This window comes from Pinus tabuliformis, chromosome 7 (assembly GCF_031772625.1).
Source record: "Pinus tabuliformis cultivar Carrire ecotype Pingquan chromosome 7, CPIR1, whole genome shotgun sequence".
Taxonomy (NCBI): Eukaryota; Viridiplantae; Streptophyta; class Pinopsida; order Pinales; family Pinaceae; genus Pinus; species Pinus tabuliformis.
In genome coordinates, this window is record NC_142293.1 from 1844986444 (window position 1) to 1845002059 (window position 15616).

Sequence of the window (15616 nt, forward strand, 5' to 3'; positions counted from 1 at the left end):
TTTTCAACGTTAGTTTTTTCTATTTTACCTAGAGTGTTGACAATTATTTTTTCAGCGTTAGTTTGTTCTGTTTTGCACATAACATTGACAATTATTTTGTCAGCAACCTTTACAGTTTGATTCCAATGTATGATGCTAGTCATTTTGTCAACACCTAGGTATTTTTCATGATTCTAGCAAGGATTAAAAGGTCCATTTGCTAGAGTGTCTGGAGGATGAAAATTGCACATGTGTTATCATTTTGAGGATCATATAGAGGTCTAAGGAGATGGGCTATTTTCAATAGGATTCTAATGCACAAAACATGAAATAAAGTGGAGACTGAGAGGCTGACACATGTTCTTAATCTCTAATTATGGATATTATGGTTGCTTCTTTAGCAGTATGGTAAATAAATGAATATGGTGTTTTGCATCATAATGCACATGTACACCATTCATTAGGCCTACAGTTCTCAAGGCAAAAGCTTCCAGGAAATCTGCAGAACAATACTATATATTCATTGCTTTTGAAAGACCCAGTGCAATTGTTTGTACGATTGACCAATTACCTTGCAATAAAGAAGAACAGATTGGTTGCATAGGCAAGGAATGGTGATGAGGGGAATATGAGTTTTACAAAGTGAAAATCACTCAGGAGAAATGCCAGCTATATATTTTAATTTACAATCTTCCCAAATCAACAAAACTCTGTTTTGTCCTGTAAAAGGCAGTAACCTCGGGTGCGGTTTCTGAATAGCTGGAAATGAATTTTCGAAACCTAAAAGAGGTTTATGTTGGGAAAAACCTCATTTAAAAAATTGTATTTCATTTTTTACACAGGTGTAATGGTTTGAGATATTGGAAGGAATCTTTGAGGCATATTTTTCCATATTTTGCAATTCATTTTTTCTTGTTTTAGCCAATGTTTTAGAAATCAGGTTTTGAAAAAATGGGGATGAATTTTTGAAAACAAAAAGAGGTTTTTTGAGGGAACAAACTATTTGACAAAAACCTCTTTCATTTTTTACAGATCTATCACGGTTTGAGAGATTTGAATGGATATTTGATGTAGAAAATTTTGTAGATTCGCAAGCTCATGCAATGTACTAAAGCACAAAACAAGAATCTACTTCTACTTTCAACCAGCGGAAGCCAATAGATCGATGGAAAAAATATAAACAAGAAGATAAATCAATGGAACATAAGATGTATATGGGGAAATTGACCGCTCAAAGCCCTGCTTTTTGTATTGCATATATCAGAAATATGAGTGAAGATACAGAGCTTGTTCTCACTAGAACAATTCCGCACAAGTATGTTCAACTCTCTCAGCTCACAGGCTAGCTCAAGATAAATCCTTAGCCTATTCTGTAGCTCTCCAAGCCCATAATATCTTGCGTAATTCGTAGGATGAATAGCTCGTATTTAGAGGGAATTCATGCTTCAAAAACTGCGCAATCCAAACATAGGATCAATCTCTGATGCATGCATGATATTTACACTCCAGTAAATTATAAAATTGAGAGTACACTATCCGTGCACTCTAGTCTCAATTGGGTCTTTCTCAGAATCAACATGCATGAGTTTCTAATGAGGGAATCTTCAATTAACTAGAGTGACACTTGTGGATGCACTAGTGCACCAACTGAATTTTAACTCTCTATTAGTTCCTCAAACAGTTTGAAACTAATTTAACTGATCATAACTCAGTAAATTGAGTTATCTAATTTCCAACTCAATTTAAACTCATATTGGACCCCGAAAACTTAGGGAGAACATATACATGACTACAGAAAGACTTCCAACTCGAAATTCCTATGTTAATTAAGTTAATTAAACTTAATTAACTATTTAGAAGCTGTTATGAGAATAGAATTCGATTTTAATTCTCATTTTAATTCAAGGACAAATTAAACTGGAATTTCTTGTTGCCATTTCTCAACACTCCCTTTCAACAAGAAAGGGATTATCAGCTGCCCTGATCCTGTCACTGTGAAACTCGAATTTACATGTTGACAATGCCTTTGTCAAAATGTCAACATCTTGCTCCTCCGTGGGAATGTAATCTAACAACATAATCCACCTCAATACAGAATCTCTGAGATGATGATTTCAGATATCAATATGCTTGGACCGATCATGAAAAATTGGATTTTCAGAGAGTTTGATACAACTATGATTATTACAGTAAATCATAGTTGGATCCATATGCTGACCAAACAAACCAACCTAGATCTTCTTCAACTAAATGGCCTCACATGCTGCCTAACTCGTAGCCATGTACTCTGTCTCTGTCGAATTGCGTGTAATCGATCTCTGTTTCCTGTGACCCAATACTGAAGATCCCTCTTGATGTGCTCTTCATTTCAGATGGACTCCTTGCCCAATCTATATCAGTGAAGCCTTGAAACTTCACTCCTTCTGTCTGTCTGTAACATAATCTGTACTGAGTAGTGCCCTAAGGTATCTCAACACATGATTTGCTGTCTTCCAATATAACTTGGTAGGCCTAACCATCGCTTGACTAAGCTGGTTAACTGCATAGCACATATCCGGTCATGTGTTCACCAAGTACATGAGTGAACCCACAAGCTGCATGTAAACAATAGCTTCCACTACTTCCCCTAAAGTAGCATCCTCCTTCCTCCAGTTACCTGCTAGAGGAGTCTCCATGGGTTTGCTGCTCTCCATGCAGAATCTCCTGAGTATCTTGTTGGCATACTTGCCCTGAGACACAAACAAATCCCCATCTCCCTGCCATACCTCCATGCCAAGAAAGTAATGCATGAGCCCCATCTCCTTCATCTCAAACTCTCTTGTAAGGTCCTCTTTGCAAGACTTGATCAGCGGATCATCACCTGGCAGTGTGATATCATCAACATAAAGTACAATGATCAATAATTTACCTTCCACCACTATGTGGTACAGGTTCGCATCCACTTCACTCTTATTGAAGCCCAACTCGGTGAAGTAGCTATCTATTATGGTGTACCAAGCACGGGGTGCTTGCTTCAGCCCATACAACCCTCTCTTGAGCTGACACACATGTGACTCACGCTCAAAGGTTTCAAAACCTTCAGGATGCTCTATGTACACCTCTTCCTCAATCATGCCATTAAGGAAGGTTGTCTTTATATCCATCTAATGTATCTTCCAACCCATCTATTCTGATAGTGCCAATATAGATCTAATTGATGAGTACCTTGCAACTTGAGCAAAGGTCTCATCATAGTCAATCCCCTCTACCTGTAAAAAGCCACATGCCACAAATCTAGTCTTATGCTTCTCCACACTACCATATGCAGCTTGCTTTACCTTGTAAAGCCAACAAGAGCTCACCAATGACTTGTCCTCCGGTCTCGGGACCACATCCCAAACACTGTTATGAACTATGGAGTCATACTTCTCCACCATAGCATCAACCCAAACTGGTTGCTACACTGCTTCCTTAAAGGAAGATGGCTCTATCACAACACATTTGACCATAAGAGCCATGTATCTAGTGTACCTCTTAGGTGGCCTCCTCTGCCTGCATTGAGAATGGGTGCTCCCACATTCTCCTGTGCATCATCAAACAATCTGTTAACCTCTCTGGTGCGATTTCTTCCCTCTCTGGAAGATTTTGTCTCCACTCCCGAATCCTTTGCATGTGGCTGCTCCACATCAATCTGAGGTTGCTCAACCTTAGGAGCTAAAAGCTCCTCATCTGCATGTAGCTCAAGGTCCCTCTCAAGGGAGACTCACATGGCCTTCTCCTCATCAAATATGACATCCTTGCGAACCGCTGCCATCTTGTTGGTCAGTAAGTACCCCCGATAGTTGTGAGGTGTATCAGTGTACCCCACAAATATCCCAAACTTTGATGTTAGTTCAAGCTTCTTCTATGCATCTTTGGTCACATGGAAATATACTGATGACCCAAAAATCCTGAAGTAACCAACATCTGACCTCTTACCGGAATAAGCCTCCTCTGGTGTCTTCATCTCAAGTATTCGATGTGGGTTACAGTTCTGAACATAAACCATTGTGTTGCATGCCTCAACTCACAAGTTTAGTGGTAGGCCCTGATCATGAAACATCGCCCTTGCTGTGCCTACTATGCTTCTGTTCTTCCTCTTGGCCACCCCATTCTGCTGAGGGTTATGGGGTTCCGTCAACTACCATTTAATCCCTTTCGTTGCATAGAAGTTGTTAAACTTGTTTTAGACATACTCACCACCGTTATCACTCTGTAGAGATTTAACCTTCTTGCCCGACTGTTTCTCCACCAATGCTTTAAATTCACACAAATTTGTGAAAGTTTGATCCTTTTTCTGCATGAAAAATATCCAGCATTTTCGAGAAAAGTTATCAAAAAACATAACATAATACCTGTGTTTGGCCATGGATGCTGTCGATAATGGTCCACACACATCTGAATGGACTCACTCTAGAATAGCGTCTGCTAGACTCTCTGTCGTGAAACGAAGACTTGGTGTATTTTCCCAAAGTACACCCCTTGCATGTATGAACTTTCTCAAGCGTAGCTTTGGGAAGACCGATAGTGATCTGCTGCAATATCTTCAAAGGCCCATGATGCACGTGGCCCAATCGCCTGTGCCACAACTTGCCAAAGTCTCAACTCTGCACCCTTTCTACTTTTGTGCTCAAAGAAGCACACTCCTCTACCTCCAGCTTATAGATATTCTTCAGTCGAATCCCTATCTTCTTTACTTGACCCGTGGCTATGTGTCAAAGTAACACCTTTCCTTTCGAGAAGATCACATGATAGCCTCTATCCTCAAGCATGGCAATGGATACAAATTTCTTCTTTAGCCCCGACACATACATAACATTCTTCAAGGTGAGTGGAGTCCCATTCTCCCTCTGAAATGTAATCGTGCCCAATCTAGTAACACTATACTTCCCATCGTCACCCATCCTGATATGCGTTTAGAGATCTTTCTCCTCCAGGTCATTGAATAACTCTTTGTCGCCAGTCATGTGGAATGAAGCTCCACTGTCTAAGTACCATACACTTCCCATCATTGATGACACCATGCATGCAATGAGGGAAAAGTCCAATTCGAATTGAGAGGCCAAAAGCCTCACTCGCCACTCCTCCTAAGGGCTTCTTATTGGAATTATTGAGTGGACAATTTGTAGCAAATGGCCCAGATCATGACAGTGAAAGCACTTAACTTTCGTCATGTCTTTCTTCTTACCTCCATGATAAGAATCCGATTTGGAATGGGAAGCTTTCCCTTTCCCCTTCTTCGCCTTAATCGCTAAGGCACAATTCTCTTCATCACCAGTCTTTGATGAAGAGTCATCCTTGGTGTTCCTCCTGATCTCCTCTTGCATCAAATCTGACCACAGTCATTCCCAATCTGGAAACTTCTCCCGACCATTGACAGAGTCCTGATAACTATGCCAACTCTTTGAGAGTCCTAGAAGAGAAAGACTCACCATATCATCCTCGAAAAATATGATTCCAACACTTCCAAGTTCATCACAACACTAAGTGAACTTGGTCAAGTATTTTGGAATCGTCTCGCCTTTCTCCATTTTGATTTTTCAAATTTTGTCCTTCAGTGCCAATTTCCTTTGGTCATTTTGTTTTGATACAACTCTGTCAATGTTTTCCACATAGGATACAGAGTTTCCTTGCCATGGAAACTTGAGATCTTTGATTCAACCAGTTATACATTTTTGTCCATTTTTATTCCTAGAGTTAGCCATCTAATCATTAATCAAAAATCTTAAACCTATTGAGAGAGACCTCTCAGGTTGAGGAGGCTAAGCCTCAACCAAAAGATTGGTTTGAAAGAGTTACTCAAAGTCTACTTGATCAGAAACCTATTAGGGTCAGATTTTGTGATAACAACTGGTAAGAATTTCTAAGTGAAAGAAGAGGTGATCAGAACCTAGTATTTCATTATGATTGAAATACAAGAGGACAATTGTGTTCTTAAAAGGTGCAGATGAGTTGAATCCTAGAAGGAGTAGAGAGAAGTGCTCAAAGCGGTTCAAGAGAATAGAGAAACAAGTGCTTGCCAAAAGACCAAGTACATAGGAAAGCTTGGTGAGGTAAGTGGCAGCAGGGGGGACTTGCTGTTGCAGAGGCTTTAATGCAGCTCATAGTAAGTGAGTGAGGAACTCATGAAGATAGAGAAGGAGATGACTACTGATAGTCATAACAGAGATAACATAGGTACTGGGGAATACCACAGTAGAAGAGAAGTGAAGAAGGAGGATTCCAAGGAAAATGGAAAGAGGATGAGTCAAGAGGAGTTGGACAAGGAGATTGCAGAGTTAAAAGAAAAACTCGATGTATTAAGGATGCTACTAGAGGAAAACCAAAGACGAGGTTGGGTCTTGAGGAAAAAGGTAGTGAAGTGGCATATGTTACAGAGAAGGCTACAACAGAGGCAAGTGAAGTGGCTGGTGGAAAAACTCAGAGAAGCTGAGTTGGAAATGGAAGTTTCTATTTGTGAAACAGAACAAGGGGAAGTTATGGGTGAAGATGAAGAATGGAGATCAATGAACTATTGGGATAGTTTAAAGTAGCATGAGGAAATGTGGACAAAGGTAGTAGAAGAGGATATCAAGCCTTATATTTTTTAATCTAATAGTTTTGGTGTGTTCGCAGGTTCTGCAGAGGATTGGCAGTCTTATGAAGCTGTCATAAAAATTGATAAAAGTCACCAGAGTTCAGAGGAGAACTTGGATCAACATAGTGATGTGTTGACAGAGGATGAAGAGTACTTCTCAGAATATAAGTATTCTAGGGGGTCTTGTGTTTTCAAGGAAGTTGGTTTCCTTAGTATTAAATTAATTTAATTATTAAGGTTTTGGGTGATTTTAATGAGAGAAACTAGAATAGGTATTAATTAAGTATTGTGAGGCATATTTGTAAATGTTCTTGAATGTAGGAGAACATGAGTGATGATGAGTGATTAGTGAGGATTGAGAGATTTTGAAATATTGTAAATCCTAGATTAGGAATTGGTTTCATGATTTTGGGGATTAAAGAGAATCCTTAGGATTTAGTTAAGTTGTTGAGATCCTCAAGGGATCATTGAGAGATTTTAGGACTTGATGAGAAAATTAAGGATTTGAACCAAAAATGGGTTACAGAACCTTTTGTATAAATGTAAGCCTAAAAGGCATAGAGAGAGTTAGTTAGTTAGAGTGAGAATTAGAGTTCAGAGATTAGATAGGTTTGACTGTAAGCCTATGGGCAGGAAAGGAAAAGGCCACTGATTAGAAAATCAAGCCAGAGAGAGAGATTCATTATGTAAAGAATTATTTATAAAGACAGAGAATTCGATTTCTGAGTTGTGTGGTGTGTATTGATTAATGGAATTATAAATTGTGTGTGGATTAGAGTAATTATGTGTAACATAGGTTGCCAGGTGTGCAGAATCAGAGAAGAAGTGCAAAGAAGAGTGTCACGGTTTTACACACAGATAGTATTGGAGAAAACCTTCAATGTTACAAAAGGTATAACTGTAAAGTTTCCTAAAACCTAAGGATTTATGAAGGAAGAATAAAAGCGCGAAGAAATGGAGTAACAGAGCAGAGATCGAAATCAGAACAAGTGAAGACTGTAAGGTGAGAACAAATACACAGGAAAGAAGCCGAATGGGCTATTACACATTACGAAACAAAAGAACGTAACAGTGTACAGGAACCGTTGGATCAGTCAGATCAACGAATGAAAGTGAGGGAGATAGATGGCCTGGATTAAGTCATGCAAAATGAAGTCAAGAGTTTGAGGTACAGAGTGATCGGACGTCTGTTTAATGGGTGATCGGGCGCATATCGCTTCTGAAAGTATGCACAAGTTAATGTGTTAGTAGAAGGATGGAGCGGTCTTGAAAATATGGTAAGCAGTATCTCGCGCGCCCTAAAAGCTGTAAGTGGTATTTCTAAATTCTACACGATTAACCTTAGCAGTTGACACGTAGCACACGATGGAAAGGGAAAACTAGAAATCTCGCGCGCCCTTGACCTGATATTGGTCATCCACGATTTCACGTGAGACTGCACGATAGTCGTTGGATCACATAGGATTGATCAACGGTGGAAATATTCCAAGCTAGTTGGCAAGCGGACGTCGCGATAGTGGTTGGATCTGACGAGACAGATCAACGGTGGAGATCGACTAAGCTAGTTAGCGATTGGGTGACGCGATAACCGTCGGATTGAGGAATGAGATCGACAACAAAGATTTAATGCGCTAAGGAGAGCATTGATATATGTGCAAAGGTTTGAAGAATGGCGGAAAGGTAAGGTTTTAAGTGTGGGTTATGAAATATTTCTATTATATGGGAATTATAATAGAAATAAGCAGGATTAATGTTTTATGGTAAAGTTTGATAGCTTCCGCTTAGATATTCAATTAAAAGACTTAAACTTTGGTTTAAGAGGGTTTCACCATTGATATTGGTGTTCATCTTGGGACATGATAGACACATAGTGTGACATGCAATTTTATTTGCATACTGTGGGTATTTGTAGCTTAGGTTGCATCATTAGGTATATGTGGCTTAGGATGGCATCATCCTTTATACTTGCTCTTCTAAACTTGAAAAAGTCATTTGAGTTTTAGGTTGATGTATTTTATGTTTTCGTCTACATGGTTACATGTTGCTTTTATTTTAAATATGTTGTTCATATGGTGTATGTTGCTCATTTAACAGTTTAGTTCATCAGTTAAAAGAAAATAAATTAATGACCTTGAATGAACTAAACTGATTCACCCCCTCCCCTCTCAGTTTAGTTAAGTTTTCATCACTATTTTCTCTCTCCATTGAGTGGTTTGACTTGGATATATTGAGGTCATAATTTGGAATCTTGTTTGGAATATTTTGATGTGCTTTTGATGAACATAATTCTCTCTCATAAGGAAATACTTGTTAGGTTTTCCCTTATGGGTTTTTCCTTGGCTGTTAGCCTAAATATTGGCATCTCTTGTCTCTTGTTTTACTATTTATTGGATATCTATTACTTTATTGAAGAAAGTGAATGCGATCAAAATTTTTCATGTATAACTGCTTAATGATTGGAATGTTATAAGAAGAATAATTGTATAATTGGAAGTAGTTATCAATTTTAAAAATTGTACTAGTCTTGATTGCACTAGAAAATCAACATAAAAAATTTATTTATTGTTTATCTAGTCATATCTAAGATTATATTAAATAAAACCTTCCTTTTTATTCTTAAGTAGGGATTTGTGTATAGTGGTTTCTTGTCTTGTTAATCAAAGATGACATATCAATTGTGTTTCCCTCATTGATCGGTTGATGATACAGGTGGATATTGGTTGTCACCCATCTATTCCACTTGGACCCCCAGAACTGTTTCTTTTCAATTTTCTATTTTCCAACATACTTTCTATTTTTAGCAGTTTTTCGAGTCTTGAACTTCCAGAACCATTTTGAGGCCCTAAACGATGGTATTTTGGGAAATGGGCAAACAAAGGCTTTATGCTAGTTGTTTATAGTCAAAAATTGTTGTCCTCTGATAGACCTTTCTAACAGACTATCGTTCACACCAAGCAGAGATCGTATGTCGGTTATCTAAAACTAGGTTATTCCTCTTTTTATATCTTCCAACCATTAGATCAAAGTAAATTCTCCTTTTTAGGTTCATACCACTTTCTCCTTGTTTCTTACCTCTGCTATTTCTATTACAACTCTCATAGCATCTTAGAATATCTTCCATGACTGTAAGTTCTCCCCTCTAACAATTTACCATAAAAAATCATGAGATTCATAGATTTTTGTAAAAACTTATGGTGAAAAGATAGATCACTCAATACTTTCTTCAATATTATTCATTTTCAAGGGGATTTTCCCTGTTTCTCAAATAATTTCTTAGTGGTATCCATTATATGGATGGGTTATATGAACCATAAGCTACATGGATTTTTAAACTAGGTAGAAAATTAAAATTTGAAAAGAAAAAGATCACTACTCTTTGTATCCTAAGACACCCCCTACATCTCAAGGGACTAATTTCACCTTAGTATCCTAGAGCTTCTCGAGTCAAAATTTGCAAGTAGATTACCAACAAGGAGAAGATTGTCAATTTTTCCCATATGGTTAAAAAAATCCATACTTATATACCTATTTAATATTATACCTCTCATCCCTACTTATATACTAGGTTCCTTTTTAGTTCCATGTTTTTCCATATGAAGTTTGTTGGTGCACACCATCTTTGTTTGAAGATTGTTATTTTTCAAGGTGGTGTGTGTGGTGATATGCAATAACCTTAGCTATTGGTTCTTTTTCCTTTGAATCTTCACACTATGATTCTTTCAAGGAATGCAATTCTATATATTATTCTTCCCTTTTATATCTTCCCGAGGGCTTTCATTTAGGTGTTTTTGTATAATTTCATTTAATTAAACCTCAAACTATTTTTCTAATGTGTATGTTGAATTTGCAATGAGTTTTCTAGCATTCATTGATTCCTTTGCCCATTTGGGTTTTCTTGTTTAGCAAGAGAAATATTTTGCAATGTGTATTTTTATTTGTACCAAAGCTTCACAAACTTCTTTTGAGCATGAATATTAACCTATAAATGAGACATAGTACACAAATCTACCCAGTGATGGAATTGACACAGGTCTAAACACATCATTTTTCACTAACTGTAATATTACCTCTAACCACATATAATTAGAGGTACCCAATTCTTCTTCCCATATAAATAATGTTCATAGAAAACAAATCCAAAGAGAAATTAGACATACCTTCCACCATACCATTACTGTGTAGTACTCAAAGGTCCTCTTCGATATGTCTCAATATTTGATGCCACAACAAAGTATTTTTTCCAAAAGCTGTAGGAGTGTTTCCTTCTACTCCACCATCAAGAACAAAGGAACTATTGCACCCATCACTAGCAGTGCTTCCCAATAGTTTATATAGAGTTCCAATAGAAACTCCCTCTAGCAATACCATTTCTTTTGAACCATCCGACAAGTGTCCTTTTCAAACAATTCTTTTACACCTACATTGCTCATATTGCTTATAGAAATCACTTTTTTCACTAATCCTGGGATGTGCAAAACATCGAGTGTTCTAATCCTTCCACCCATCAGCTTCAACTTGACTTTCCCTCACCCTATGATTCTAGTCATCGAGTCATCTCCTAAGAAAACATCACTGCCATCAAATCTTTCATACTCGCAAAACCAATCCCTGTGAGGATTCTTATGAAAGGATATGTCTGAGTCAATCATACATGCCTCATGGTCTATATGTGTACTTGAATAATCCAAGTACACATCCCCGCCTTCATATGATAAGGTTTTTGCCTCTACAAAAGGAGCATCTTCATATCCCTTCCCTTTCTTAGCAATTATGGATCTACAATATTTCTTATAATTGCGTTATTTTTTGCATCTCCAATATACTTTTATGAAATTTCTTGGATTTTTAGATCTTCCTATGGATTTAGGTCTCCCATTCAAGTACGTAATTTTATTTCTATTATGGGACCCTCCTCTTACAGATAAGTAATCTCCACTCTAGATTTGCATGTTTTTTTGTCTCATCTCCTTTGATAACAAGGATGACACTATTTCATCGAACTTTAAAGTAGTTGGGTTACTACTTATAGCAACAACCAAACTATCCCATGAATCTAGTAGAGAACATAACAAATTGAAGCACTTATCTTCATTTGTAATATTAATATCAACTTATAATAGCTGGCTTACCACAATATTGAAGGCATTAAGATGCTTTTTCACTGAGTCTCCATCCTTCATTCTTAGGTTATATAGCTTCTTCCATATGAACAATTTATTCACGAGGGAATTAGACTAATAGAATTCCCCTAACTCGCCCCACAAATACTTTGTTATAGCTTCCCCTAAAGCATTCATTAATACTTAATATGAGAGACATAATTGTGTTGTTATTTTTTCCTTTCAATGCAACTTGGTCTAGTTTTTTGTTAACATTCTTGTTAGTGCAGTACCTAGATCCACAACAATCCACTAATATCCATCCACCAACAAATTTTCCATTTTGAGCTTCCATGGCTCGAACTTTACCCATTGAATTTCTCAATCTCTATCTTTGAACTGCTCTCCATTTCATTTTTCGCCACAAGAATCTCTTCCGTAGATCTTCCACTATAATAAGGTCTAGCATGGGCTCAAGCCAAACCCTTAGTCACAAAGGTGTCGTCTTAAATCAAAATTTTATTTGATACCAAATTTAGGTTTTAACCTTATAAAAGTAATTACTACAAACAAATTCTTAAATCAAATAGAAAAGATGTAATGGACAACACAAACATTGACACAAATATTTTTATCCTAGAAACCCAAAAATCAAGAAAACCAACAATATTTTTTCAATATATATTCTTCCAGATTGTATTACAATACAATATATATCCTGTGACATCCATGAACCTCCAATCTATTTACCTTGGATTAGAATACATTTGTAGATCCTATCTAAAACTATAAAACCATGGGCAAAACCACCATGTTCCACAAAACCACTTTTAGATAAAAAAGTGTTTAAAACTACATAAAATAGATACAAAAAACCACCCAAAAAAAATTATTCGAGGGCATTGCCCCCAACCTACAAATCCATCAAACAAGGGGGGGTCTCCGCCCCCCTTTTTACCCCCTCATTGTGCATAGCACATTTTTACAATGCATGGGATAGTCATGTAAAGAATATAACACATACCCAACATTCACCTCCTACTAGTTTAGACTAATCAAAGTGACCATTGAATGGCATTAACCCTTTGTTCACTTGATTAAGAAATTCATATATCTCATAGATTATTGTGCATTAAAGGAAAGGAAAAAATGTAAATTGCATACATAATGTGTGATACCTATTAAGTTTGTACAAACTCGGGGTTGAAATATTAAAGCTGAGACCCTCAGAGCTACAACATTGCTAGAATAGTAGGGGTGATCACTCCTCCTAGACCAAATCCTATTTAGTGAATTACTTCCTTTTTTTGTGTGCTCCCAATAGCTTGGGACACAAAGAGATATAATAATAGTAGCATTGCCTCAAACTCCATATTAGTGCAAACTCAAGGGACCATTCCCCTTGCCAAAGATCTCAAAGACATCATCAAACCAAATCTCCTACCAACACACAACCATGATCGATTAGAAACCAACAATAGGTTATTTCTTCCCATCAAGAGCACAATAGAGGGTCAAGAACTTCCCCTAGATCTCCCTTGAGGCACCATTCTATTTTTAGTTTGCTTCATTCAACCTCAAGTGTTAGGAGAGATAGATCTAGTTGACCATGACCTAATCCCTAACTCCTTCCTATAACTTCCCATGCTTAGAGTTGAGTGTTTTCAATGTTTTAACATAAAAGCTTATGTTTATACTTTATTTATTGTTCTTGTTGGGTCCTTCATTTTGGGTTGTGATACATTCTTGATATTGACCACATTTTGACCAGAGGTAACCATTGGGAAGTCACAAAGGAGACAAATGGAGAAGAAGGGATCCACCAAAGACTAGCAATTGCGGAAGGATGGCCATAGAAACCCATACTTAGGAAGTCACAACTGAGCTGAGAGGAACACTGACAACTGAGGAAGAAGATGCATTTGAGAAACATAGGCATCTGAAAGAGGAAAAATGTGGAGCATTCGAGGGAGAAGTAGAAGTGCAAGCGGGCGCAGGGTTTAAGAAGGTCGAAGGGAAAGTCAAGAGGGGAGGGAGACAAAGAGTATACTGAAATGATATTATGGAGCCATCCGAGTGCCGCTATGTTACTTATTGTATTTTTTATGTATTGCACTGTCATGTTATTTTTCTTGTTATGTCTATGAGGCCTCTGATCCAGATTAAATATTGTAACGTTGCGGGATTTAATAGAAGAATATATTACAGGGATACTTGAGTACCTTTGTGTATAGTCTTATGTGGATTTTTCAAAATTTTAATATGCTTGTACCTGTATGATATTATTTATATATGTGTTCTTGATCTATTATGGTTGGGTCTCTAACTATTATAGTTCAGAGTTTATTGGGTATTGATAACCTCCATGTGGTTCATTCTGACACCAAATTCCTTCTCCTTAACTAACTAATGTCACAGAACACCTCAGGTGAGATGCCTTATTCATACTGAATAAGGTGAGAATGTCGGTGTTGTGCTAGACTACGATGGAGCCTTTATTAGCCCATGTTCGCGAACCTAGGGTCTCAACCCATCCATTATTTTTCTGCCAACAAATGGTTTCGTTTTTGGGACCTGAAATTTTCCAAAGGAGTTTAGAATATGGTTTCGAGGATATTTAAGAAGGAACTACAAGATTGGTGGCATGAACAAGTAGAATGGTTCGCCTCTCAACAAGCTCAACTCCATCGATGAAGTGTGAAGCAGTTGAAGGAAGAAGTATTGTACGCGAAACCTGCAAGTGTAAAAACCTTAGTGAAAATTCCATGTAATAAAAGTTAATAAAGGCAAAATAATAACCATGGTTATGGGACACTTATTCCAAGTTGAATATTGGGCAATACATCCTAGTGTGGGTGTCCATTTCAATTATTATGGCTAAGGAAATTGGCAAATGCAATGGAAAAGGCTTTGGAAATGAAAAATGGCATTAATTGGCATTTTATTTATGAAAAAAATGAAAATTAGGAGAAAAGGAAGGTGAAAGGTCACAGGTTTCATGTGAGTAGAAAATGAAGGAAAAATAATGGAAAATGGAGAAAATAGAGGCCTCATTAATAAAAGGCCTTCTGAGGATCAGTTCATGGCTTTTGGTCAGTTCAGTTTTGGAGATATCTATTTATTCTCTCTCTCGCACTCTCACTCTTGGACACTTAGAGTTTTCTTGGATCACTTCAGCATTAGATCAAGAAAGGCATAGAAGGCGAGAGGAAGAGTAGGATCTAAAAACTACAATGGGATTATTTGTAGGTATTGATTTGCATGTGTGATTTCCTTGCTATATTTAGCATGCATGGTTATGCATGTGTGTTCTTGTTTCTCTTGTTGTTATGGGCATGAGTTTTGCTAGGTGTGACAATGTTTTTCAGCCTAGCCTTTCCATTTCCATATATCCATGGTGTGGTGGATTATTTTGTATGTGGTTGAGCTGGGTTGCCAAATGGACTTAAAGCTGAGTGGGGTGGTCCCAGGATTATTCACAAGGCCTAGGAATCTTGGGATGTGATACACGGTAAAGCATGAATGTGAACACCACGATCGAGCCTAGGAATCCCTTACCCAGTAATGGCAGGATACAAAGTAAAGCATGAATACGAAAACCTCGATTGAGCCTAGGAATACCTTTCCCGGTAATGACGAGATAAATAGTAAAACTTAGTGGTGAGTACCCTTGATTGGGCCCAGGAATCCTAGGATGGGATACACAGTAAATCCCAGAGGGTGGAGACCTCATAGGCCCAGGGATCCCTTGACTGGTAATGGAGCGATACACGGTAAAGCTGACAGGTTGGGATAGACAAATTCCTCATGGTGTAAGTGGAGAGATCCAATGGAATCCATTCTTGTTTTGGCCTAGTGATCTGGTAAGGATTGCGGTAAAACCTAGTATTGTATGTTTATTGTTTATGGCCTAGTGATTCGGTGAGGATTGTTGTAAAGCTTG